General features: G+C 39.2%; 3 long non-coding RNA genes across 4 annotated transcripts; 2 read left to right on the forward strand and 1 right to left on the reverse strand.

Moving 5' to 3' along the window:
* Positions 1 to 3,535: 3,535 nt before the first annotated feature.
* Positions 3,536 to 8,746, reverse strand: LOC127531253 (uncharacterized). Of its 2 annotated transcripts, XR_007938201.1 has the most exons (4): positions 8,149 to 8,746; positions 7,961 to 8,054; positions 5,488 to 6,075; positions 3,536 to 4,147 (listed from the first exon to the last, which is right to left on the reverse strand). It is a non-coding gene; the product is annotated as an uncharacterized LOC127531253 (long non-coding RNA). The 2 variants fall into 2 exon arrangements; XR_007938202.1 differs by lacking the exon at positions 5,488 to 6,075 and having other exon boundaries at positions 8,149 to 8,622.
* A 1,510-nt stretch (positions 8,747 to 10,256) lies between these two features.
* LOC127531250 (uncharacterized) lies at positions 10,257 to 11,739 on the forward strand. The gene is made up of 3 exons (XR_007938195.1): positions 10,257 to 10,376; positions 10,457 to 10,528; positions 11,267 to 11,739. It is a non-coding gene; the product is annotated as an uncharacterized LOC127531250 (long non-coding RNA).
* A 7,029-nt stretch (positions 11,740 to 18,768) lies between these two features.
* LOC110968864 (uncharacterized) lies at positions 18,769 to 24,309 on the forward strand. The gene is made up of 3 exons (XR_002596908.2): positions 18,769 to 21,907; positions 22,210 to 22,357; positions 22,849 to 24,309. It is a non-coding gene; the product is annotated as an uncharacterized LOC110968864 (long non-coding RNA).
* Positions 24,310 to 25,106: the final 797 nt, after the last annotated feature.

Below are 25,106 nucleotides of genomic sequence, written 5' to 3' on the forward strand. Positions count from 1 at the left end.
TCTCACTTACTTGGAACACAGATGGGGTACCTATTTTCAAACCGTCAAAGTTTTCAGTGTGGCCTTTTTACTGTATAATAAATGAACTGAGCTTTATGGAACGCACAAAAAGAGAGAACATGATATTTGCTGGACTCTGGTATGGGGATTCAAAACCATCAATGGTAATATTTATTAGACCACTAAGTGACACACTGAGTAAACTTGCAGACATTGGAATTCTTGTGCAACATGCAGAGCTGACATCTGAACCTTTTATGTGTAAAGTGCTCACTATTGCTGGAACATGTGACTTACCTGCTAAAGCATTAGTTCTTAATTCAGTGCAGTACAATGGGACATTTGGATGTCATAAATGTGAGCAGCCAGGAGAGACTGTGAAGACAGGGGAAAGGGCCCAGCCAGCATGTCCATGTGGGCCCCAGATGGATTATATGTGGGCTACAAATACAGGTCCCAAGTGGGTTTGTCCGCGGGTTCCATAAAGGCCCAACCTGTAATTGCCCATATGGGCTTCAAGTGGGATCTACCTGGACTTTACATGGGGCCTTTCTGGGCATTTCATAAGGGTTCCATTTGGGCCCCATCTCTACTTGGAAGGAAGATCTCATTGGGCCTTGTGTGGTGCCAAAGTGGGCTGTAAATAAGGGCTTCGAGTGGGTTTGTCAACAGGTTCCATAGAGGCCCCACCTGGGATTGTCTACACGGGCCTCAAGTGGGAACCAACTGAGCTCTACATTGGGCCTATCTGAGCAATTGATATAAGACCCATATAAGGCCCTAAACACTGCCTGAAAAAAAGATCTCACTGGGCCTCACAGGGTATCAGAATCGGTTCCATGTTGATTTGACTGTGGTTTCCTATACTGCTCTACATGTGGGTCCCTGAACACCAAAGAGAATATTAAAGTCAGGTCATTAAATGCTAAGTACAACAATTGTTCAATATAAATTCATGTAAAATCAGGATACAAAAACAGATACCAATTTCTTGTACTTTTGTGTAAAACTAAAGATATTTGTACAGACTGCATGAATTTACACACAGATTGTAGGAGTGGGTTTGTATGAGAACTGTCAGCACTACCTGCACCAAGAGCAGGTCAGCAGATTCCTAGGCTGAAGCCCTTGCAAAAATGTAAAATAATGCACTTAAAAAATTAAATTCAAAACAAAAACTACGACACACAGCTGTGTTTAAAACAAACTTGAATTTAATATCAACTTCCCCATCATGAAAAACAAACCATTTTAGGGTATAAACACTGCAGTGCTGTAAGCACTATTCACTTTACTGCTCAAAATGTTAAGGAAATACATATCAAACCAGGATGGCAGGCATGGGAACTTGTATAGCCATCTCCATTGTTCTGCCTTCACTGTACTTGAATAAAAAGAGCTTTGGTTTGACTTAAAACAGCATGAATAAGAGGTTTTGGGCTATAAAGGCAGAACAATTTGAAGACTCTGAGTCAGTGTCATCACTACCATCTGAGTTAAAACTACCACTGTAACTAGAAAATGCACAACCTGCATATGTGGAGAATAGATAGCATTAAAAGATTGACAAGGTTGAACAGAAATTGAAAGGACGGTTGAACAGAAAAAAACAACAACACAAATCTCCAAACAGAAGTACAGTTTCAACGTTGCCCATTCACTCTTTTTAGTAGTTCTAGTTTTTGAAATTATATTTGCCAATCATATCCTCAATTGACATTTTTTTTAAAATCTCTAAACAAACACTTGTCTTTCTATAGACTTTTACTTCCAGTACCAGATTGCTGAGCTCTATTGGATTTGTGTCTCATCTAGAGACTGGAGGGCCTGTGTTTCCCCTCTTTTGGTGAACTCCCTCTGGCGGCCCGCTTGCCCCCTCTGTCCCTAGCTCCTGTAAACCATTTTGAGAGAGCCTTCTCTGCATCCTTCTGGTTTATGTCCTTTGTAAGGATGTTCTTCTTCAGTGCTCCTAGAAATAAATGAGAAAAGTATCAACTCAATAATACTGAGAGACGACCAATTAGTTGTCTATTTTCTATTAAATAATCACATAGCAACAGAAATGCATCATAATATGGAATACAATAACTACCATTTGAAATCACAATGACATCATAGGGTGGCCTATAAAGCCCTCCATTTTTTAATTTATAAGTGTAAGTAATTCAATGCAAGTCATTGAATCCATGAAAAATGCATTTGAAATAAACTATTTTTAGACAATCACTAGATCTATGACTAAATATGTTGAATACAGTAAATTTTTTGTACATAAATACATAATGCATAATGAGTAGTCTCCTGTGATCTTCACTGAAATAACAGCTCCACATTCTCCCCTCTCCCTGTGTGTGGGGACTCGGTGGTACACAGAGCCCAAAGGCTGGTAAGACGTTAACACGATAACAACTCAGGTTATGACCTGAGCAAAGAATGTTATTAATTTAAAGATGCTATGAGGAGGATCTATTTCCTGCGACATAAAGACTCTGCTACCCATGAGCACGCGCGGCGACTGTCGTAATGCTGCGTTCGATGCAACCTGTAACTCGTGTTTTTCCCACCTGTAACTCGTGAAAGTGCACTTGTAACTTCCCACCTGTGAACTCATACCAGGTCAATGTACTCCGAGTTACGACTTGTGACATCACATCACTGCCTAAACAATATGGCAGCCTCTAAATAATGACAAATACTGTAAAGTATAAGCTTCTGTTACCTTATGCACTGTTTCCCCTCCTCTGTTTCACTCAAATGAGCAGGTTGATAAAGCATAAATCTTATAATGCTGCCATGTTGGTTTGTTTACATACCAGAATTCCTGGAACGCTTTTAGGTCGGAACCCGGAGATTTCAACTGGGAAATATCCAAATTGCCTCAAACGCAGCATTAAGACTTGACCCAAGCCAAAGTGTGTGTTTGTTGTGATGCTAATGAATGCAGCTCGGACCTTCTTCAGAACTCTGCATTGCTTTACAACTTCTTTTTTCAACAACTTACAGGATGCAAAGCGACGAGGTAATGTATCTCTGTCTAGTTACGTAGCGCTAGTTTTTGATGTGTGACAACAAGCAATATTTGGAAAACTTAGCATCGTAGTTTTGTAGCCAGCTATATATTGTTACTTACAGCCCGGTGCTCTAAGACGTGTCCGAATAATACAAATTTGCTCTAGTTTTAATTGTCTTGTTCCCGAAGTTGAGTATCCAGGCCCCAGCATAAACATTTAAGTCCGTTTAGCCATTTCAGTTCAGCCCTGTCCGACCCAACCGCAAAGCTAAGGAATACCATTTATAGATTACCTATTTTGATGCTATAAAACTCATCTTTAAGTGAGTATTTCGATCAGGCATATACCTGAAAGTGAGACTTTTTTGTAATTACTTAGAAACTCCTCACAGCCCCTTTAACCAAACAGAAAGTCCATCCTGAAGCCATGGGTTATGTAAAATCACTTTGCCAAATATGTTGCCTCGATACAACAGTTTTTGAGATGGCAGGAGACTTTTACTGCCTTTCCACTTCATCTCACTGACTCCAACTTGTGTTCATCTGTAAGGTAAGTCATAACACTCCACATATTGACATGATTCTGATGACTTCCACCTTTTATTAAGGAAAAATGTAGACAAACTGCTGTTCAGTGAAAAGAGTTTAGTTTATGATGACTTCATAAGGCTGACAACGCTCTGTCCTGGTGCCTGGGTGCAGTTTGTTTCTGACCAAAACTACCAAGACTTTGGGCTCAAGCGAAATTGGACCCAGGACCAGGGCCCCAGTGTGAATGCCACCTATTTTTTTTAAATAGTGCTTGATCACACAGCAAACCAATTTAGATTGCCAAATGCCTTGCTAAAGCTGAAGGCTGGAGTCTGACAGCCAACTACATTTTGGACATGAACTTTTAACCTCACATTTAAATCATTGTTCAAACCTTTGACATAAGACTTCCACTCTATTAGATACTTAATTTTAAAGAGAAATACCATAAACAAGGTCAAATAGACGTAGCTCCCTTAAGGGTTTCTTTCCATGACGTCCAAAGAGGTTGTATTGCAGTGCCAGGTCAGGTGACATTATAAATGCCATCATTCTTCGGGTTGCATCATCTATCGTTGAACCTCCAATTTCTCCAACCATGGCGACCTGAGAATGCATAGTGAAAGTCACAGAAAAAAAATCTATGGTTACTGAACAGCTGGATGATGCTACCATTTAATAATTCTTCCTTATTACCCTCTGCCTATGCCCTTTTAATATGTTCTAAATGTATCATATGGCAGTATTTCTGAAGATTTATATACCCTTTACAATAACAGTGGACAAAAATACTTGCTTTATGCAAATGCTCGTTCATGACAACAATCAAAAATAGTGACATAATGTCAAAAAAGATTTTAGAGAAAAAATTTCTCATGGAATTGCAATTCTAACTGTATTGCAAAATGTTTACAATCCCAATAATAAATGGAATCATGGCCCAAGTATTGCAATGATATTGTATCATGGGGCTACTGGAGATTCCCACCCCTACCAACTCGGCACATTATTAAACTAAACTAACTTAAAGAAATTCTGGATCCAGATGGTGACTTCTACTGTACACGTGACTACTACTACCAAACAACAAGAAAAGCTGCACCATTGAAAACACACTACCAATGAAAATGTATCAAAAGAAGCCTCATTTGAGGAGAAACTGGTCATTATCTAAGCATTTAGAGTAGGCCCAGCTCAAGTGAGAAAATACACAAGCAAAATCTATCTGCATTGATATAAGCTGCTTCTACATTGATCTGCATCATGGTGCATGATCATGAGATGATCATTTTCAACACCACTACTTTCAAAAATCCACAGAAACCCTTACACAGTATTCTCTCCTTTAATAGTTGAATGGTGTTCATAATGGCTTCAGTTTCTTAGGAATAGTTTACTTTTTTTCTTTTATCTCAGACATGTATTCTCAGAAGTGTCACCAGGTGATAGGTGTGACGCATCATATCAGCTGGTGTTACGGAGATGTGGCCCTTTGCCTCTGCAGGATGCTGCTCCAAGTGTGTGAGAGCATGTATGTCCCCTCATCCCTGTTCATCGTCCCTGGGCCCCGTTTTCTTATTTTGATGGCTTCCCTAATTTAGGGAAGTTTCCGTCAAAACAGAAAAAGTATTCTCTCCTATTTGTGTATCCCATCAAAGAACTGCTTTGTTAAAAAAATCCTTTGAAAGACATATCAAATCTTTTAAAAATGTGAGCTTTATGCCTTACTTATATTTCAGATATTAAGCCCCAATCAGACAACAAATAGGGAGCAACATTTGACTGAAGTGCTCAAAGTTTACCACTGCAGTATACATGGGTCCTTTGTGCTACATATGAAAGGCCTCTGATAGATATGTGCAACCAGCAGCTGACAGATGAGTGACTGACAGAGATCCTAGATGCAAGTGCAAATACAGTAAAAAGTTAATAAGACTTGAACTTACAACCCCTGACATGAACTCCGAGTCTGACAGTTTCTCGTTCATGGCCTGGACATCATCAATAGTTGTTAATGGAAACACTGCTCCCTGTGGTGGTTCTGGCAATGTCAAAGCCTCTCTTTGCTTCAACAAAGTGTTAAGCATTTTGCCATGCACTCTCTGTGTGTCCTTCACTTCCTCAAGTAAAGTTATCAATTTTATACACTGGAGCTTCTTGGACTCGGGGTGGCACTGGCGCTTCTCAGAGCTGGGGTGGTAATGGGGCTTCTTGGAGTCGGGATGGTACTCGGGCTTCTCAGAGTCGGGATGGTACTCGGGCTTCTCAGAGTCGGGATGGTACTTGGGCTTCTCAGAGTCGGGATGGTACTCGGGCTTCTTAGAGTCGGGGTGGCACTATAGTCATTTACTCTGGATGGTGTACTGATGCTTGCTGCGCAAGCATCATGGCTGGTTCCTCTCACACTTACACTTGGTTTATATGCTTTAAAACGGCTACCAAATTCAATAGGAGGAGTAGGAGGCAATTCATCGTCACCACATGTATCAGATTCCTCTTCACTTGTTTCAAGAGGCAGGGCTTTCATGGATCGCCTACATTAAGACAAAAGTAAAGAGAAGTTACTCAGATGTGATCAATACAGTGCAAGGCAGACAAACTTTAATATAATACAAATAATGCAGTGCATTCCATTCCATCTGTTTTTTCCCATTTGTTTAATTAACAATACTTATTAGCTAGCAGCATTGACGTACACAGATAAACAAAGTCAGGTTGTAGTAAAAAAGCGTGGTCAATTTGTTTCTAATAGGTTTTTTACTTAAAATACAGTGTTATCCACAAGTATGAGTCTTAAAAGTCTTATACCAAATAAATAAAACGCAGATTATTCTTTGTCAGGGGCATTGATAATTTTGAATCAGTTAAATTGTTATAAATTGTTTGTCTTTGTAATTATTAAGATGACAGCTATACACAGGACAAACTGCGCCAAAGTTTTTTAAATAATATTTCGGTTATAAGAAATTAAATTATTATGAGAAATGAGTTTTTTATAACACTGTATATGAGAGAAAAACACAGAGTACAGCTGTGGACAATGAAAATAAAAGTGATGAAAATGTTGTCAAAGATAAAGCTTTGATAAAGCTTTCAGTTAGGGACCAGCTCATAGTCCACAGTTTAGTCACACAGTTAAGAGTTAATAGGCTTAGACTGCCGGGGGGATCTGGCACACTGGGCTCTATCCCTCTCTCTCTCTCACACTCTCTCTCCATATATGCTTTTGCCCCTTTCTGTTTGCCCCTGTACTCGTCTCTGGCTCTTGTCTTCTAGGTGGTCTTGGATCCTTGGTATAGACTGCCTGCTGCTGTGAAGTTGTGAAGCCTCAATAACTACAATTACAGACATAACACATATCTGTCCATGTCTTTAGCACCATTCCAGTTCATAATCATTACAGCTGTTAATGTAGACTTCACCATGATCTCTCTATCCATGGTTGATGCATCTATAGTAGGGGTGTCCCGATACAACTTTTTCACCTCCGATACAATACCGATATTGCAGCCTTGAGTACTGGCCGATACCGATATTGATCCGACACGATATCCAGGGGCGCCGCCAGGAATTTCGGGCCCCATGAAAAGAAATTTTATTGGGCCCCTATATAGCCGGCCATAAGGCCTGCGAAAAAATTTTATGCTGTTCACGTAAAACTTTTCATATTTAATGATATTTTTGTCTCCACTTATCTCCCTTCCTTTGCCCACACACCAACACAGCATGGTGTGGATCTGCTGTTCATCATCAGACTGGGGCCCACATTCAAGATCTCCTGCTGCTTAACAGAAGGTTTTTACTTGCCGCCATCAATCAATCAATCAATCAATCAAAGTTTATTTCTATCACACTTTTCATACAAAAAGTAACACAAAGTGCTTGATGGAGGGATTCATGATTGGCTATATGAATTCATGTTTGTGTTGGATGTATATATTTATATGTATATGTGTATTTTATATATGTGTGTATGTATCTATGCATATATGTGTATCCATAAAATGAGGAGCTTTATGCTCGATTGTAAAGTGTCTTGAGACAACATTTGTTATGAATTGGCACTATACGAATAAAGATTGATTGATTGATTGATTGAAAGACAAACAGAGAAATAAGACTTTACTTTCCAATGGCTTCATAGCAGTAACACTGAAGAACTGAGAGACACTGCGACACCTCTGGGAAAATATGCACTCTTGTTTACTTTTATTTAGCACCTTTGGTGTCTTCTTGCATGTGTGTATCAGGAATGTGTGTAAAGGGATCAGTCTTGGAGCTAAGTCTTACTATCCTTACAACATAAACAGGACTAGTGAACCTGATGTGTACTCAAAAATTTACAAGCCTCTGAAAATATAGTTTTTCAGATGGATATTTAGTTCAAGTGCTCTCCTTGATGGGTTGAACTACACTTACCTTCTTTGTCTCTTCTTTGGTATATCGTCGTCTGTTTGAAGATCAGAAGTAGCCTCTGCTCGTGCGAGCTTGCGACGGGCATCCTCATATGTGTCTGTGAAGTGACAAAAACAAAACAGAATATGGTTACACCTAAGTTTTTACACCTACCCCCTGCCACTCCCCAACCAAAAAACCCTTTTCCTTACCTGCATGTCCAAGTGCACGCACACTGTATGTCCCCCATGAGGCATCTGGCTGTTGACGTTGTTTCACTGCCTTGGTGATATTAAGATTGTGGCCTACTGGCCAAAAACAGTCCGTCTTGTCCTCATCAGTGAACCAACATGATGGAATAATATCCACAAGAGCCCTTCCTTCACTTGACACTTCCCCCCTGAACTCCACAATGCTGAAGAGGGGCATGCTGCAAAGTTCATATGAGGTAGATCAACAGTCATGTAACTGGGGAAAGACTACATTTTCATCTTGAACAGGAAGCAGTATCAGTCTTTTTGTCAAGTCAGTCAGAAGCACACCATGAAGCCCATCATCAAGCTGTGTAACCTTTCTGATCCCCATACACGTAACGTCAATAGGATAATCGTAAAAGCATCCTTGTCTCTTGTAAAACTGGCACACAGCATACATTTCTCCAGATGCAAACTCCACAGTGTTCTTCACAATGGCAACCTTGCCCTCAACATCAAAGCAGTTGTTGCCTTGAGAGCAAGATATAATGTTTCCCTTGTATATGTACCTTTTGTACTGTACACAAGGGGGAAAGTTTGACAGAGTTGGACCACATGCACTTGGTGTTTGAGGCTTGTTCCTCATTTCCTTCATCTTTCCTTGAGGACAGCTGGGTTTTTCACCCAAGCGCCGTACAACTTGTTGGACAGGGTTTTGTGTTCTTCTAACCAGCTGCTTTAATGTCCCCAGATAATTTTCAAAAGGGAAACATGAAACATTGTCAAGAGGTCCAAACTTCCTTGCATCATCAGCCAGATGAATTAGAGAGTGGGTATTGTACACAAGGTGCTCTGTTCCATAACTCTTTGCAAAATTGGTTACATAACATTTCAATAGTTTGTCAGCATAATCACAGTATTTATAACACAAAGCTGGGCTAAGAAGAATTCTTATTGCTACAGACAGCAACATAAAGTTCTTGTAAAGTCTTGCAGGTAAATGTCCTTTAAGAACCACAGGGCCTGTGTACAACAAAAACTGTCTGAATTCAGTGGCTTTCCACTGACTGTATTCCATGAGTGACCGTGGTTTTCGAGCAAAATTCCTCGGCAGATGTTCTCTGATTGTTTTTAAGTGGCTGGAGATAACTGTGATGGTTGATGCAGAAACCCTACACTGTAATGGTCCTTTGATCCACAGACCCACAAGTTTTCTAACATTTCCTAGGCACACTAGATGCATGTAGTCAAGAACAAAGCATGAAACCATTCCTATGCCTAGCTCTTGTAAGGGTGAAACACCATGATGATGTCCATCATCTGCCATATGTTCAAACTGTTCATCTGTTCTCAGTGGTGCAGCCAGATCTGGAAAAACAACCCTGTTCTCTGTCCGAACTCCATGCTCTGTACAGCGTTCACAGGAGCTGTAACCTGAATGACCCTTGGTACGTTTTACAAAGGCACGGGCTGGGGCATCACAGATGAAGGCATCAGGAAGCGCAATCTTGTAATGTATTCCATTGCAATGTAAACCCACCTGAGTTACATGCCTCAGGTCCTGGATGAAGTCCTTCAGGTATTCTTCAACAGAAGCAGGTTTTGTAGGACCTGCATACAGACCAATGATAATAACATTACTTCCTGGAATTTCTTTGACTTTGGCCAAAATAGGCCATAACTCCATTTTTGAGCTTCGGAAGAGGGGCAAGCCATCGATGTTGACACGAAGTGTTAGAGTCTCAACTGAAGGTTGAGACTGCTGTGCTAGTAAAGAAGTCAGAGCATTTGACACCCCAAAATGATGATAACATCCATCTCCAATGTCTTTGACTTCACATATTTTTGAAGTTGATAAAAGAGTCCTTGGATCTTTGGGAAAATCAAGGCCACACTGCAATAAAATTTGTAGTAGCTCTGACAGGGCACTGTGTGAAATGTTGCGACTTGCTGCCCATTCAGCCAACTTCTTTTTGACATCAGTGCAAGACTCTGTTTCTTCAATGCAATCCTGATGTAACCCACCTAAAAACGGGTTAACTAATTGTCTTTATTGATTTTCACTCATAATTTGTTCATATTTCACATTTTGGGTAATATCCATTTTTATTTTGAAAACCGGAAGTTTATTTTGTAAAGAAACCGGAAGTAGTGCTCCATAACGCTCACTCTCGCTTAACATCGCTAATACGGACCGAGCACATGCTTCTGCTTTCTCCCGTGTGGGTATAAAACGAGGGAAAAAGGTGTGCAAACCTAATTCTTTTTACTGACACTTTAAAATTTGTTTAGTTCATGCTGTAAACATATGCAAATGTCATTTTAGAATGTCCGAGAACCATCAAGGAAGCATGTAACTTGTCCTGGCTTCTCTGGTGGAAAAAAAACTCCTTCCTTGGTAAGCTAGTTCTGGAAAGTTTCCCAGTGATTGTGTGTGTGGAAAACACCACGAGGTGTTTGAGGCTAAGCTATCTGCCTTTACAGATATCTTTGCACATTTCATGTTATATCTGAGGAGTGTAATTTCATAAAAAGCATGTATTTTATTATTTACGAAGAGAATTCATAAACATTTGGCATATTCAACTAAAGTAAGCATTTTGTATGACTTTAACATGGTGAAGTGCATGGTCGTTTTCTATGAGTTAAAGGTACACATAAAAAAAAAGAGAAATTCATTTTAAGTAATCTAAAGTGGTTAAAAGCAGCAATGCTGCAATTTAAGTTAAGGTTTTTCATTTAAAACACTGTAATTCATGTATTCTCATTTAAAATGTAAATGCAATGTCAAAAAGAGAGAAAATCTATATTTTTCACATGGAAAATGTGAGTCATACACATTGCCTTAAAAAAAAAAGTATCATTCCTAAGTTTGTGAGTACATGTGTAAAATGTTACATGATTGCACATTATTTTACACGATTTGCAGTTCATTGTAATTGCTAATGGTTAAATGCTATATTTTAACTGTGTGAAATTATTTTTGGGAAAGTTATAATTGTTCTCATTCTGTCAACAATGGTAATTTATTTTCCTATTGGAAAAGAGAGTTTTCAAGGTTGTACAACGTCCATTTAAGTGTAGTTAATTTTTATTTCGTATAGTATCCTAGACTATAAACCTGTTCTTTATACAGGTCAGGTCTTTTTGCGATGTCCAAAAGACTTCTGAAGATCCGGTCCTCCAACAAGGTGTGGGCCAGAGATCCATTTGATGGCGAGCCTCCCATGACAAATTGTGAAGTCAACCACCACAGCTCTCAACAATCGGATCCCGTGGTAGGATAGTGCCAATCTTGCTGAAAGGCACCAACAAGATCTCAATCCGGATATTTACCCAATATCCATGACTTTTGACTATTCCCCCTGACTTTATAACTGAACTGATCTTGGATCTATAAAGAACATTTTCCGCAAGGAACTAATTGGAAAACAAAAGGACTGTTTGAAAGAGACAATTTATTTTATTTTATTTTTTATTTTTATTTTATTTTTGGGCCCAGGTTATGTGCGCACCATTTCATGTTGTAAACTGTTGCCATGTTTGTAAACCAAATATTTTCTAAACCAAAAGAAAAAAACTAAAGTTTACAATTTTCACAAATTTAAACCAGTGTCGCCCTGTTATTGCTTTAGCTCCCGGCTCACCGGTTCTACGGACCTAGGCGTGTACATACTCTGAAGAGGGTTACACTCACAATCAAATTCTTCATTGCTGTCACTTGATAACATTTCATAATCCGGTTCTTGACCACCTTCATATTGAAAATCCTGTAAATCCAACACTTCCATTTGGCTATTGCTTTCTGGTTCGGGAGCATAGACTGGATTTGATGAGACTCTATTTTTGAGAACATAATGCTCAAACATCTGCAAGTGCTCTGCAACTCTTGCTTTAATTCGTCTCCGTTTGGTCCGCGAGCTACCGAAGTAATCCATGTTTGGATCTGTAACAAAATAAATAAATAACTAGTTACAGATGAGAATGGACAGTTCTAAGTCATCTTATTCAAAAAACTCCAGCATTAATTTTTACATTAATTATCAACAGACCAGGTTGTTGTGGGCCTTCACAGGGCAGACTTCCTTGACTTCATGCAAATTAGATCCCTGCACTCGCATGTCAATCAGCCAAAGACACACTAAAGACCTACCCCTCATTTCAATAACATTTTTTGCTGCATTTTATGCTGACAGTGTCTGCAGCAAATAAATAAATGTGAGAGCAGAGCCATTGCAGTTATTATTTATTCATTTCTATTTAATTGTAATTTTTTAGTGTTATTTTTTAAATTTAATTGTTCTTTTTTATACCTCAATTTTGTATATATTTTCTGCTTTTGTATCAGTTTCATTTATATATTTTGTACATTTTATTTTTGAATTTTATTTTAACTTCTTTTTATTTATTTTTAATTATGGCTGGTTTGGTCCTCCACATTTCAATCACAGGTGATGCACAAAAGTGACTACTCCTCCTTTTCAGCCTATAACCCTCAGAATCTGGAGCGTGTTCTGTCAGCCTTGCTTGCTATGCAGTGAATACACTCCCATCCTAATAAATGCAGCATCACTCTGATTCTATTTTTGACACTTCCAACACGTCAGTCCAGTTTACACAGAGCATATAGCATCAGACAGGAAGTCAAGCATGGAAGAGGCTCATGTCATTCCAAAATTAAACATCATATATAGACTTCCGACTGTTAATCACTTGGGGCAGATAAGAAATACTCCCTCAAAATACCAGAAAGCCTCTTAATTTATGTCTTTTTACAAAATCATTTGGACAAGAAAGGTATTTTAAGTTCACAAGACCTCAGTCTACACAACACATCCAATTGTTAGCCACAAAACTCTTACACTTTTACTACCTTATTAAAATTAACCACCCAATCCTCCTCTCATCTTTATTTCAGGTACTAAGTTGTAACTATTTCAAAAATACTGTTTTTATTTGGACAACATTATCATTTCAGTTTAAGAAAAATCCCACTCTGCGTGGCTGATGTTACTTGCTATGCTTCATGTCCAGACTGTTCAGCCAGCTAGTTTACCTTACCACATTTAACTCTGATCCTCTAGAACATAATAAACTTTATTCCTAACATAACTCAAACAATGATAACATTGAAACCCACTTGCTCACATTAGTTTGACAATTTGTCTTACCTTTTGCAAGAACAGCTCGGCAAACGAAGAGGAAAGAATGATGTAGTTGCCGAGATTAGCGCCGAAGCCCGCGTCTTTTCAAAAATATACATCCGCCAGGGTTGTCTGGTCTGTATGACCAAACTAGCATGGCTAACAAGGCACATCAACCATGTTAAGCAGGTGTGTGTTCTTGTCCTTTCGCTCTCTGCCTTTTCCTCTTTACAGAGAAGGGAATTATATGATGATTTTTCACCACACAAAAGGTTTTGGTCTGGCACTACTTTGTTAAATGGAAGAATACTGGTAGGTGCAGTGTGTAGAAACTAGCATTTTAGCGACATCTGGCGGAAATGTCAGATTACAATGCAACGGGTGCTGGTAAGGATCAAAAAGGATTGTGAACAGGGCATCATTTTCAGTAGTTAGGAGGTGAGTTTTTTTCATTCATGTTTGTAACTATTATTTTAATTGATTAGAGATAGTTAAGGTGATGAATATAGGTTTTAAAAACTTTTGTAGACTCGTTTTCAAAAATCGCGTTTCACTCTTTTTGTCCCCAAAACCCACCCGTAGACAGAACGGCCAATCATTGTGCCAAATTAATGTAAAGTTTGGTAAGCTTTTTCTAACTAAATAAAAGGAAACAAACGTTTTATGGGGGTAATTGTACTCCTATTTTGATGGACTTTACATACAAATAAAAACATTATACCCTTTTTTCACCATTTCTGTTCACCAAAATGCTGCCAACTATAATCACTCTGAACGCCAGATGTCGCTAAAATGCCAATTTCCACACAGTGCACCTTAAAGTGCTTCACATGTAGGATGTTGAAATGGGCAATGCCATTCTTTTTTTGTTATACAATTTAGGTTATGATGTTAGTAAACTGATACTGAAACATATAAGAACAAAGAATAAAATATTTGACTTTTTCTTTAAAACGCATACATTTCAAGGAAAAAATGTATCTTGGTCATCCTAAAACATGTTTACTTAGATTAAATTTATCTTAATAACTTAATTTAATTTAAATTTACTTCAGTTTAAAAAGAACACTGACAGAGACCCAGAGATCATTTGTGGAGATGAGACAAAAATCCATCAACCATTACCACAGCCCTCCACTGATCTAGGCCCAATGTAAGAGTGGCTAGATTGATGCCTCTTCTCATGGAAAACACATAAAATCTCACAGTATGTATAGTATGTATGCATCTGTTTATTTCTTAATTTACTGTCAATCACTTACTTTGTTACTGTGGCAGATAATTTCTCAAATTGTTTAAAATTATAAGCAAATATTTTCATACACACTTTATCTACAACTTAGAAACATTTACAGCTGTGATATCTGTACAAAAAGATCAGATATTAGTGGCCTGGTGCATGGGATTTTCTTTTTCCCAGCTACTCAAAGTTTGTGTTCTAGTATTATGGCAGTTCATCACCTGCGTTTAGCAAAATCGGTCATTGTGTTCTCATTTTATTTTTTTATTGATTTAAAAAACAAAGAGGGAACAGCACATATTAATGAACGTTTGTACAAATGTAAATATGCCAGATTATAGCCTTCGACTAATTTCCATCTGCAGACCCCCTGGCAGGTTGATGGTAACATAAACATTCAAGGACACTATACAGACTAATACAGCTAGATAATACAGGTAAGACAAGCAGGACAGTAGACAAGTAAACAAAAGAAAAAAAAGACATATGTATTGCACATCCTCCCATCACACAGAGTACACCAAACATTTAGCAAATGTGACATTTATTGCCTTTCTGTGTGAAGTTTGCATGTTCTTCCCATGCATGGGTTCTCTCCGGGCACTCCGGCTTCCTCCCACAGACCAAAAACATACTCATTAGGTTAATTGGTGACTCTAAATTGCCCTTAGGTATGAGTATGAGCGTGAATGGTTGTATGTCTCTCTATGTTGCCCTGCAATCGGCTGGCGACCGGTTCAGGGTGTACCCCGCCTCTCGCCTGATGATAGTTGGAATAGGTTCCAGCCCCCCCGCAACCCCGAAAGGGATAGCCGGTATAGAAAATGGATGGATGGAAGGACATTTATTGCACCAACCCCTATTGCACTGATTGTTATTGCACTAATTTATATTGTACTGATCCCTATCATTGACTGCCTTTAGGTATTTAAGAGGTTATGGTACTAATTTCTTCATTACCTTGGCCCTTGCCTACATTATTTGATTGAAATAGTGACTTATACACTGACTTTACTTTCAAGGGGACTCCCAGAAAGAGGGAGAGATTAAGATCTTGCAAGACCCATGTCTAATGGCTAAAGCCTGAAAGTAGGAGTTAAACAAACTGCTTGAATCAACAAGTTCATTAAGCATGATTGGTTTTTGACTGGTTCTGTTATTATTCAAATGGTTGATGCCTTGTTACCAAATAGCTACAGTCTGTGGCCTATATTAGTCCCAGATAATGACACCTAGGTATAGCTCATGCCAATTGACTTTTCAACTTACAGGCACCATAGGGGCCCACATGGGCTGCCAGTGGATCATATTTGAACATATTTGGGTTCTCTAAAAATACCAAGTTCTAGCCTGCGCCAACTTAACCAACATAGGCAGTATATGAATCTTGCATGATTATTTCACATAAGAAGTGCATGCCTTGGTAGCCCTTAAACAATCCACCTGGGTCCTGTATGACCAATTTAACCATGGGTCCATGTTAGGTTACTCAGTATCAGCCCGTGCCTGTATATTGACTCTATACCAATTCTGAATGGGATTCCCATGTGAGACCCAGATAACTAAACATATGTGGGTCCCATCTGATGACACCCAGTTCTACCCTCTGTCTGCTTAACCCACATAGGCTTTATATTGGCACCACATGGGCAGCCCATATGGGCTTGTGATGTGGGACCCATATAACTCAACCCATATGGGTTCCATATGATGAAACCCAGTTCAACCCTCCGCTTGCTTTACCCATATATGCTATGTATTGGCCCCACATGGGCAACCCATATCGGCTTGTGATGTGGGTCCCATATAACCAGACCTTTATAGGTCCCATCTAATGGTACTTAGTTCTACCCCATGTCAGTTTAACCCACATAGGTTCTGTATGGGTCCTGAATGGGCAGCCTTTTTGGGCTAGTGATGTGGGACCCATATAACTTAACCCATATGGGTCCCATATAATAATACCCAGTTCCACCCTATGTCTGCGTAACCCACATAGGCTACATATTGGTCCCACATGGGCAGCTTCTTTGGGCTGCCCATGTAGGTCGAATATGTGTTAAACTATACGGGTCCCAGATAAATTTGCCCAACTCTAGCCTATGCCTACATTACCCACATAGGTTCTGTATGGGTCCTGCATGGTCAGCCCACTAGGGCTTCCCGTGTGAGTCCTATCTTACAAAATCCAAACAGGGCCCACACATTTTGCCCAGTTGAAGCCCATGCCCACCATGTACCCATGTACCCTGACTATAACCCACATGGGGCCAATATAAACATGCTGGCTGGGGGGACACGTCCATGCATATCCATACCAACACAGAGATCCAAAAGGGCCACTACGCACTAATGAAAAATTTGCCCTTGATATGAAAATCACTAATGAGACCAAAACCACTGTCAAAGGGGTGAAGGGTCCCTGTTGGCTTAGCAAACTGAAAGGTTATAATCTTATCAAAGGCACTGCCATAGATTACATGCACTCAGTCCTTCTTGGAGTAATGCGCCTTTTGATGGTTTTGTGGTTTTCTCCAGAGTTTTCTTGTCAGCCCTTCAGCATGGCCAAAAATGTCAAAGAAATTGACAGTCGATTTCAGGATATCTCTCCCCCATCCTCAACTCGATATCCTCGATCAGTGGCATCTCACAGAATATTTTTTAAAGCATCAGAATATCGGAATCTTTTGCTCTTCTATGGACCTGTTGTTTTCCGTGGAGTTCTTGCCACACTGTACTATAATCACTTCCTTCTACTAAGTGAAGCCATTTTCATTTTGTTGATGGAATCCATATCAGTTGAACAGATTGATCATGCAGAGAAACTACTGTGGAACTTTTGTTCTCAAATGGCTAGTCTTTATGGTGAGCGGTATGAAACTGCAAATGTACACCTTCTCGTTCACCTAGCAGACAGTGTCAGGGCCCTTGGTCCATTGTGGACTCATTCATGTTTTCATTTTGAGGACAAGAATGGCTATTTGTTAAGGCTCATACATGGCACTCAAAATATACCTATGCAGATGGTCCATGCAGTCAAACTTGTGCAGTCTATTCCTGTTATTTCACAAACCATAAAGCCAGGGAATGCCATAGCTGAATTTTACACACGTATGACTAAAGACGATAGTTTCTGTCAGGAAAACAGTGATTCATCTAGGACTCAACTGTATGGAGCATCGAGTGAACTTCAACTGGACACAGTTCACCTCTGTTCATTGGAAAGACATGTTGGTCACTGCATCAATTCTAAAACAGTGAGGATCTTTCACAGGGCACAAGTTAAGAGAAATTATCTCACATCAAAACACTATGGGAAAGGCAATAGAATAAACAATTTTACAGTTGTTTTTTCTAGTCAAGGACAAAGAAAGTATGGACAGATTGAGTTCTTCTTTACCTCAGGAGAATCATGTCACAAATGGGCCCTTGTTCATGAATTCAAAGGTGCGGGGTTTTCTTTGCTGCAAGATAGTGCAACAAATGGTACATGCTATCATGTTGTTCCCCTATTGGAAACCTCTGTCAATACAGTCGTTTCCTTGGATCTTATATTGGGTAAAGTTGTTTTCCTTGACTTGACATCTATGCCTGGTATTGTGTTTGCAGCTCATTTTCCAAACACACTTGAAAAGTTTTAACCCATTAACACTTGCACTGTCCTAAGAGATCACAAATTAATGCTTGATCATTGAAATAACATGCTCGGAAAATGCAGACAGCCCACCCATCTGACCACTTGCGATGAATGCTTTGTAAAATTAGAAGCCATCATCAAAATTGGCCTCAATTTATTATGAACCTGTACTGGATGCAACAAAGGGCCTACAGTATGTGGTGGCAAGATGAATGCCACTATTGTATTATCTGGATGACTTGAATGATAAGTATGAAATTATGTGCTCCATTATGTGTTACACTTTCCAAGACTCTTTTACTGCTCTATAAAATCTAACTTTGCTGTGAATTCTGTGAAAAATCAACTGTATTCATGTACATATCTACACTATTGTCAGAAAACACGTTAAGAAATCAACACCACAAATTGTAATTATTGAGTTATATTACTTGTGTAAGAATCATCAAATTTTATGAGTTCAGCATTATGTAAATAAACCATATATATCATAAATTACTTGCTCGAATTGATTGCTTATTTCTTCAAATTTCGGCATGAGATTAACTGAGATATGATTGCGGTATAATAAATCATGTATTATATTGAGACTAATTTGAGAGCTTGCACTACTCTCATTTTTCTTTTTGTTGAGACACTAGAAAAGAGACAACTGGAAGAGAATATGAGAACTCAAATAGTGAGCAGTGAGAGACAGATTTATGTTTGTTTCTCTCTGAGACATAACAGATAGTGCTTCCAAGTAAGGATATCAAATTGAGACATATTTGAAAGTGGCAAAATATGTCTCACTTTTCTCTTAGTTGAGATCAGGAAAAGAGAAAGCTGTAAGAGAATTAAGAGAACTTGCATGGTGCTCACTGTGAGACTTATTTCTCAGGAGAGAAATTTTAGAAGAATGAGAAAACCTCTTTGGTCTCAATTAGTGCTCATTTATATCTAGGAGATGTAAATGTGACATAAAACAAATCTCATCTCCAATTTTGCTTTGCTATGGGTAGTCATGCTATTATACAATCAGCCAAACATATGGCAGTGATGCACAACATTCAGTTGGGGTGTATGAGTTTACACATAGTGCTAAAAACAGAAAACATCCGATGTGTGGCACTACTGCAAATGAAAACGATCTGGATATCTTCTGCAGATGCTGAGGTCAGACATAACTGTCAGTCAACAATGAATCTCCAACCTGCTTGTGACAACAGTCTAGGTTGGTGGTAATGGGGTAACAGTGTGGGATGTTTTCTTGGTACACTTCAGGGTATTTAATACAAAAAATTACAGTTCGAACACCACAGCCTGTCTGAGGATGGTTGCTGACCACATGCTTCTTCCAGTGGCTACTTCTTGCATGTTAATGCGCTATGTCACAAAGCAGAAGTCATTTCTATCACAGTTCCCCCTGTCTCCTGCTCTCCCTCTCAGTCCCACCCATCTCTGTGCTGCGCCTCTGACTGTGTCGCTGGTTGTGGCTCATTGGCTCCAGCTGCGAAGAAGAACACAGCTGGATTTGATCACAATCACAATCACCCTTCACCTCCTTGCCAGATCATAACGCCTGTCACGTGGAAGTTTCCCGCTGGTCTGTTCCTTCCCCTGCCTGTCAGCCAGCAATCCTGCCAGCCGACTGTCCTTGGCTCCCTGGTCGCGGCAGCGGCTTCTGTTCACCCGCCTGACCGCCTTTCGAGTCGTCACTGGCCCAGCATCCGTGCGCTGTCTGTTCTGGCGCTCCAGGCGCGTAGCAGCTCCTGCCTGTCCTCAGTCTTTCGAGGCTCGTTCCTTCCCCCCACGGAACCTAGGCCTGCTTAACTCTCCTCTGCACCGGTGTGTCTGCCGGATTCCGGCCCGCTGAGCCAGTCTGTCTGCTCTCCTCTCCACTGTGTTAGCTCGCGTGAGTTTGCCCCTTGAGTTGTTTTCAGTTTGGATTTCAGTTGGCAGCTGAGCTTACCTCCTGCCTGAAGATGAATGTTTTGTTTACCTTCCAGAATCCTTAGTTGTGTAGGAAGTTTTGATTTCTCTAACCAGTTAATGTCCTGCTTGGTTTAGTTTCATTATTCAATAATTATCCTTGATTTACCTGACCTGTTGCCTAGTCTGCGTGTCTGCATTCTGGATTCGAACCTCCAGTCCCCATGACAATTTCAGAGTTCAGTTTAATTCATTCTCCCCCTCAACCACCGATGTAAATCTAGCAGAACAGCTTTGGGATGTGATAGAACAGGAGATATGCAGCTTGCAAATTTGCAGAAATTATGTTTCGCAATCAACATAAAGCAGAGGTGATGTAAAACTTGCCAACGTCACTTGACTTTCAGAACATTAAAAAAATCTTCATACCAGGCAAAACTATCTAAATATCTAACCAAATAAGCAACAACCAATATGTTTAAAAAACCAGAGGGAAAAGGAAGAAATACAAAATTCTCTAAATAACCCATGTATTCTGAGCTTGGTGTAAACAGATGTGTTAAATAAACAATCTAGATTGGTCAGAGTGCTGTAGAACAGAGTGAGCTGCTTTTGCCGGGAGCAAAGATAAGGCTTATAAAATTGCAGAACTTCAGTTAGCACAGGCTATGGTTCACTGATTCACAAACGCAGAGCTGCTGGTGTGCTTTGAGTACATCAGTGATGGCAGTCATGGTCAGCTCATTTCCAGCTTTATGATACATTTTCTAAACATCCTTTTAGTCAGGGATATTTTTCCCTCTTATTACAACTAATTATGTTGCCTGGCATTCAGGCATTTGGGTTACATGCATGCCTGTTTTCCTCCAGCAAACATGCTTTCACAGAGCTTTGGTTATGCATAAGAGGGGAAACCTTTTACACTCCCAAAGGCTTCCCCTCTCATGCTCTCCCATCCAGGAAAATAAATCCTCCTCCCAGAATAAGGCAAGGCTGGGCTCTGACCCCACAGGCTGTTGGTAATCAACATGGTGTGGCAGCAGAGACGCCATGAAGTCTGGCATGACACAGCATCACACTGAAAAACAAACCAAGTCTCCCTCTGTCTGATGAGTGCCTGTTGATGGCTGTTTGTATATGATGTGTGAGCTCAGTGCCGAGCTACTATGGTTCTCCACTAATTCTTAACAATGTGATTTTGTTATACAGGAGTATTATAACTCTTTTCAGACATGTTTTCATCAACATTGCTGTCTTTATCTTGCTCTGTTTACTTCCCCACAGATTGCCTTCTTTTCTAGAGTGAACTGTAAAGCACTTTATTTATATAGCATATTTTTAAAAATATTGACCAAAGTTGACTTGACAATCTGCTAAAATGAAGGTTACATGGTACATGTAAATTTGCTAATGTTGACATTTTTTTAATGTGTAAGGCGAAAAGAAGTTTATGCCTTTATTGAATCAGAATCAGAATCACTTTTATTTGCCAAGTATGTGAGCAGATACAAGGAATTTGACTCCGGTATTTTACAGTACCCTCTTGGTCAGGGGCCAAAAGTATAATCTGTTTTTCTGACCAAACCAACAAACGAAAAAGGGAAAAACAGTTAAATTTTCATTTTTTCGTTTTCAACCAAAAACGAAAAAACGTTTCTTTCTTTCTCAATTCAAAACCAAAAACGAAATTAACACAAGCAAATTACGGCCGAATCTCGTTTTTTGGATTTCAATTTTTCGTTTTTTCATTTCAGGTCTCAAAACGAAAAAACGGAAGCATGTGACCCCTGACCATCACGGGTCAAATGGACTCCCTACCAAAATAAAAGCCTTACTAATAAATGGGTAATAAAAGATAAATTACGTTAAATAGCGTTTTTATTTTTGCACAGTATTTATTATATACACTACTAGGCTTGTGATAATGTTAGAAAATAATAGTAATAATAATTATTATTATTATTAACAACAATACAACTAACAACAATACTACTACTACTACAACTATAATAATAATAATTGTTAAAAGTCACAAACTGTAATAATTTGCAATGATTTGTGGTATTTGACACACTGCCTCATGACAGAATGAGTTAGCTAATTCTGCCAGGTAAAGCTGTTCTTTATCTTTTATTTCATTTAAAAAGGAAAGCTGTTCTGTCATATGGACTTTGGGACCAGGTCAGAGTGGACCATGGAAGGGAATCTTACCTGTCACTGTCAGTACAGAGCAAACTGGCAGAGCACATATTTAATAAAGACAAGCCGCCTTATGTCCAGACAATGTCAACAAAGGTTTGTAAATTATTTCCACAAATATATACATTGACATTATATTGTGTATAAGTGGGGGTGGTTGTGTATAAAGCCCCCACATCATAGTGTCCATCACAGAATATCTGTGTTAATCATTTCAAGAACAATCATTTAACATATAAAAGAGATAATTATAGTAGTAACTGATTATAGTAATGAATTACAGTACATATATTAAGAGATTGTATGAGAAAGAAATCATGATATTATATTGACTCATTTTGTTAATCACATTTTGTGGCACAATTTTTAACTCATTTTCTGTCATGCATTATGTCCCAAAAATGGATTTGTGTGGAGCGAGTTAGAAGCTATCACAAATTAAAGGGTTGTTGTTATTCATTATTAAGTATTTAATATTGTCATTTATAAAAAAAAAAAAAAAATGTTGAATTGCCCATTCATGACTGCTGACCTAAAAAATACCAAAAAAAAAAGTTTTTGTTTGACAATTCCCTTCTGTTCTGCAGAACCACAAGCTTGAACGTGTGTGGCCGGAAATAAACAATAGGGTAACCTATCCGCTGAAAGCAGTGCTGGTAGAACTTGTTGACCAAGGCCTTATCAACATGGAGGACAGCACAGTCTGACACTGTGTGTCGAACCTGGCCTGGCAGGTTGCCAATATTGGACTGCAGCGCTTCATTGATGCATGGAATTGTCATACAGTTTCAGGTATTGGATCCAATACCTGGTATTGTCTCTTAAGCATGAAAATATATCTCACTGTTTAGTTTTCTGGGATCCTCCTATGAGGACTCCCTGTCCAACCTTGCACAATGCACACAGCTCCTAGTGAGCAGGAAATTTGTGTCTTAGCATAGCACATATGTAAATTATCCATTTCTTTCACATGTTTCAAAGACTTATTTCAAATTGTATCACATTCATATGTTTATCAATAATCAACACAAAATGCCACCTTTCTTCTAAAAAATTGGCAATCAATTCAAAAGGAAATTTTGAGATTTCTAACAAAATTTGTAATAAACTTGCTCATGTTTAGTATAGCTGCATATTATATGCATTTGATATCCTTGTGTCTGTGACTCATTAACATCAATTTATTCAACATCAACTTATCAATTAAATAACTTAGGGTCAGGGTTAGCGCAGCACAGTTATGCAAAATTAGAGTTGCCTAACGGGCAAGAGATTCAGACACATACAGAAACACAGATAGAAGGCTTGTCTCATTGCAAGAGGCTTTAACAATAAATAGTGATACTCTAAGCTACAAAACATTGAAAGTTAATTACAGTACTGTGGAGTTGAAACAACGAGACGGGGGACGTAGGTGAGTCGAAAACTTTACTGGTTTCTCTCCACTTCACAACACATTCAACACCACTACATGTGTCAGTTAACCGGCAAAAACATAAACATAACCCGCCAGCAATCCCAGAACCGGAAACCTAGATTCTTAAAGGCACAAGTCCTCTTTGGTGAATGTCTCGTCTCCTTTACAAAGTGGATCCACCACAGTACAACATAATTTGTATCAACATCAAGAAACCAAGACATTTTATCTCAGGTTTTTCTTAAGGAAGAGGGATTCCAAATGTGCTAGCTGAGGGGGGATGCCCGACAAAGCTGTCGGCAGAACTTCTGCCATCCTCAAATTTGGCCGCCGACCAATACGCTGAGGAAATGGGGGGAAATCTGGCCCGAGAGTCAACATTTGGGACCAGTCCCTTTACCTGCCAGGCTGACCAGCAAAGTGCTGAACAAGACTTTGCCGCCATCTACCCAGACATGGGAAGTGTACTTGAAAATGCAATTAATGGACAACCTGGACCTTTCCAGCAAGCTGTGTTGTCACTGATAGACATCGCAAAATGGAGGCAGCAGTTTTAGTGTTTCTTCCAAGTGTCTGCTTGTGATTTTCTGTTGTTTTTCTGTTGATAATAAAATTATAATAGTAATGTTCATTTGTATTCCTTTTTAATAAATGTTTCTTTGTATACCTTTGTTTCCTGAGTCAGGTCCTTGTTCTGTAACCCCTACTGTAGTTAAAACACATACAACAAATACATCATTGTAGTTGCTTTGTTTTACTGTATGGACTTGCAAACACATCCAGGTCATGTAAATGAAATCTACTTTTTCCATAGCACAGCAAACTCTTTTGAGAATGGAAAAATGTAATGTCTCAAGGTAGCTTAATTCCCAGTGAGGCCAAGCAGTGAGGAGGAGCATGCCACTGTCTGTCCATAGGAGAATGAACATTGTAAGATCCTTAGTCCCTCAACTGAGTACTTGATTTTCTTCTGAATTGGTTCACACTGCCATCTACTGGGCGAAAAAGGGAAACTGTTCTTTTCGAGCTCCCTCATCTGGCTGTTCTCAACGCATAAAGCGGCATGAAGGAGCAGCAGTTCTACTCCAAGCTCCTCCTGGACGACTGAGTTTCTCATCAGCACACGCCATGCAGCTGACATGTCATAAAGTTAAAATGACCCACGTATTTTATGATCAACAGACATAGCATCAACCGGAGTGCTGGTTGATGTCACACTTATCACAAAGGTGAACACTTAACGATCTCGTGTCCGCTCATTAGATGTATCCAGGCCAGGCAGCAGACCTGTAATTATTATTATAGTGGTAGTAGTAGTAGTATTGTTGTTAATAATAATAATTATTATTATTTTCTAACATTATCACAAGCCAAGTAGTGTATATAATAAATACTGTGCAAAAATAAAAACCTTATTTAACGTAATTT

This window comes from Acanthochromis polyacanthus, chromosome 20 (genome assembly GCF_021347895.1).
Source record: "Acanthochromis polyacanthus isolate Apoly-LR-REF ecotype Palm Island chromosome 20, KAUST_Apoly_ChrSc, whole genome shotgun sequence".
In the NCBI taxonomy this organism is placed as follows: domain Eukaryota; kingdom Metazoa; phylum Chordata; class Actinopteri; family Pomacentridae; genus Acanthochromis; species Acanthochromis polyacanthus.